The sequence below is a fragment of the Nycticebus coucang genome, chromosome X (genome assembly GCF_027406575.1).
Source record: "Nycticebus coucang isolate mNycCou1 chromosome X, mNycCou1.pri, whole genome shotgun sequence".
NCBI lineage: Eukaryota > Metazoa > Chordata > Mammalia > Primates > Lorisidae > Nycticebus > Nycticebus coucang.
In genome coordinates this window covers 27,552,184-27,556,316 of record NC_069804.1, presented here as the reverse complement: position 1 = coordinate 27,556,316, position 4,133 = coordinate 27,552,184, and positions in this window count along the sequence as shown.

Here is a 4,133-nt window from a genome sequence, read left to right as displayed (position 1 = left end):
TAAGTGGGTTATAAGAAGAAAGGGGGAGAAGGAAGGAAGATGGAAAGAAAAGAAAAACCAATATTCTTGGAGCGATTACTAAGTTTTGGCTCCCTGCTAGGCATTTTATACAAAGCAATTTAAAATTCTGCTTACAACTTTACACATAGCTCTCTAAAGTATCCAATTTTATTTATGCCTTCACTTGCCTATAATCGGACTTCTCTAGTTAAGTGAGCTTCACAAGGAAGGACTTCGTCTTTCTTATATCATTACATCGCCTGTATCTAAGACAGAGTCTGACTTATGTGGATATCCAGGGGACATTTGCTAAATAAACATTCCAAGAATGCTTTTTCAGAACATGGAGTAATTGAAGGCTGAGTTGGTGGTGGCAGAGACAAAGAAATATTTTTCCCCAAAAAACGTAAAATTCTGAGTAATTTTCTTCTTTTTTCTCTTATTAAATACTATTTTCAGATGCCTAACATCTACTGTCAAGTTCAAGGTTCCAGTATTCCTGTAAGAAAAAGGTCCCTTTTTTATCTGGCTATGGTTATACTATAAACTCTTGAAATATCATTACTGCCTCCCCCACAAATGGAGAGGGTATTTGAGGGCAGGTCTGTTCCTTTTAGTTTTTTGAACAAATGGTAGCTTCTCTGCTGTTGTTACCAATTAAAATTCCACCGACAATGTTGGACAGTGCTTCTAATAAGTAACTAGTACATGTTGTCAGAAGAAAGGTTCAAATGGAGTTATATTTAGAGAATTTCAACAGTTAGATTAAGGAGATAAATAAAATTTATATAAACATTTGACAAATGGGAAAATCGTAATGGCCTTAGAATAGCCATTTGATTTTCTTGTGGGTTATAATTTAAGTGCAATAAATGAATTTTCCCTTGAGCATGTTAGCTTTTTATTCAGAAAGAAAATTCAATTCAACATTGAATTGTCAAAAGCAAAAATCTTGCTTAAATTTTACATTTCAAGGAATAATACAGCCCTCCTTTTTACTTTGTCACTTTAAACTCTGCTGCTTACATAGATCAAATCAACTTGATACTTTACAAAAACTTTTGAATGTGCTAGACAAACCTGGTCTGAATCTGACAAACTACTCTATGATGTCCGTGTTGGTTTGTAACCTGCTTACAGAAGAATTCTAATATCCACTTCCCTATTTCTGGTTATTAATTGTATGTTGCTTATCAATAATCTTCCTTTCTAAGCCCATGCTGTAATACATGATACATATATATATAGTTCCTTTGCTCTTATATAAGACTTTTAATAGTTAATCTATAGTCTAAGCAGCATTTTGTAAAGAAACTTTGCTTGAATTGCTTATAGAATAATACCCTGCTCAAATTTGAATAACAAATCTCTTGTTTTTCTAATTAGTTATTACAGTGGCTAAAACAGTTTACTGGAATAAATTCATTCCTTTCTATTTCAAATCTCTGTATCATGCAGTGATTTTACAATTTAGTTTTTTAACTCTACCAATCAACTCTGAATAATCTGTCTGTATAACTTATACCCACAACCCTGAACTGTTACTGTATCTTCTGATCCAAACTTTGCAATCTCTACTATCCTTACCCTAGCTTAAGGAGACTGGAGGTAAGCCTGATTTTTCAAATATGATAGCACCTCCTTTTAATAGAACAGACCTAATAATTTTGTTATAAAATACACTTTATGTTCTTTCTCATTTTTAAGTTTGACAATATTTTGGCCTTTGTTCAATTCATTCTGGATATACTAAAACAAAATAAGCTATGATTAATAAATGTGAAACTGTTATATGATACAGTATATCATACTTAATATTTAGTAGTAACTGATGACAAATTATAAAATTATGCTTTATTCTTTTTAAAATTTTGTTCATCAGCTTGAAAACTTTCCTCATGCTTTTCCTTTATAGATTATTTTTTCCCTCACCCTGGACCCCTAGCAGCAATTGATTTATTTTCCATTCTTATAGCTTTGCCTTTTCCATAATGTCATAAAAATGGAATCATTTATTTAAAGGCATTTTGATCTGGGCTTCTTTCAGTTAGCAAAATGCATTTGAAATTTAGCTGTGTTGCTTCATGTATCAATAGCTTATTTCTTTAGTGTTATGGCTGACTTTGGAATCAATGGACTTTGTTTATTCATTCTCCAACTAAAGGACACTTGGGTTGTTTCAGGTGTTTGATGGTTATGTATAAAGTGCAATACACATCCACATACAGGTTTTTGGGTGAACATAAGTTTTCTTTTATTTTTGGAAAAGATACATATATAGATAGAGATAGAGATAGAGATAGAGATATGCTAGGCTGAATAAGAAGGTTAAAGGTATATGACTATTCTCTTCTGGCTTGGAAAGTTTCAGCTGAAAAGTCTGGTGTCACTCTGATGGCTCTGTCCCTATAGGTCAGTTGGTGCTTTTTCCTGGCTTCTTGCAGAATTTTCTCTTTTGTCTTGATTTTAGACAGTTTAATTACAATATGTCTTGGAGAGTTGTGATGACCTGGGTTTGATAGCACTTTAAAAGGAGTGTGTCAGGATATTTAGTGAAACTTGGGAAGTTGTCATTTATGATATTCCACAGTAGAGCTTCCATTCCTTTGGGATGATCTTTCCCTTCAGGGATCCCTATTATTCATATGTTTGAACACTTTAAGAAGTCCCTTAATTCTCTGAGCAAATGTTCCGCTTTCTTTCTATTCTTTTCTACCTCTTTAACTACCTGGGTTAACTGAAGAACTTTATCCTCTAGCTCTGAGATTCTTTCTTCTCCATGCTCTAATATATTTTTGATACTTTCTACTGCATCTTTAAATTCCATTTGCTTCCTTCATTTCCTTAAGCTCTGCCATATTATTTCTATACTCTTCATCTCTTTCATCCATCTTTTGGTTCTGTTTTTCCACTTTCTCATCTGTTCACATTATTGCTTTTATCATCCATATTTTAAATTCTCTTTATGTAAATTACACTAATTCTTTATATGTAGAGTCCTCTGCAGTAGCTGCCTCATGGTTATTTGGGGGAGCTGCTCTGGTTTGGTTTTTCATGTTGCCAGAATTTTTTGTTGGTTACTCCTTATATGTATTTTCTTCTTGTTCACCAGTTTGCCCTATTTTTTCCTTCTCACTTCCTCCTTCACTTTAAATTACCTTGTCTCAAAGCTTAGGTGTTGAAGTGGCTTCTTAGTACAAGGCCAAAAGGAAGAGAAGGATAAATAACCAGCAGGGAGAAAGAAGAGGAAGAGGACAAAAGAAGAAAAGAGAAGGAAACAAAGGAAGGGGAGATGAAATAAAAAAAATTGAAAAATAGGAGAGAAGGTGGACAGAAAGAGAGATTGAGAGTGACAGGAGAAATGGAGATGTTTGGCATGGTGCTACGGCCATGCTGCAATTGAAGGATTAAAGATGTTTGGGCTGGGCAGGTCCCTCACCATCAAGAGCTCCTAATCAGTCTGAGGAGAACAAGACCTACCTCTGTCAAATATAAGAAGATAGAGAAAAGAATAAAGAAGAAGAAAAAAAAAGAAGAAAGAAAAATTCAGCAGTGTAGATTTGCCAATGCTGTCTTTTCAGAGGGCAAAGGTAGAAAGTCTCCCTAGACTGTGATCTCACCATCACCTTCAGCCAGACCTCTGCCAAGACCTCCTAACCAGATCAAATCAGTGCCAAGAACCCCCAGCTCTCAGAGAAAGAAGAGAAAGAAAAAAATACATAAGGAAAATTAAAAATATAGTTATTTCAGATAAGAAAAGAAGACGAAAGAAAAAATCAAACAAACAACAAAATGGGGTGATATCTTAGGTGTTGTATGAGAATTTTATGTGGGAAAGATGAGAAAAGTGGAAAAGTCTCTGCCAAAAGAGAGAAAAAAGGAGAAAAGTAAAATAGAGAGAGAGAATAAATGGGCTTGAGAGCAAACAGGAGCTCTTGCTCTTGATGAAAGTAAAAATGGAGATTAAGTATACAACCAACCTTGGGCGACACCCATAGCTCAGTTGGTAGGGCTCCAGCCACATACACCTAGAGTAGTGGGTTCAAACCTGGCCCGGGCCTGCTAAGCAACAATGACAATTGCAACCAAAAAAACAGCTGGGCATTGTGGTGGGCGCCTGTAGTCCCAGCTAC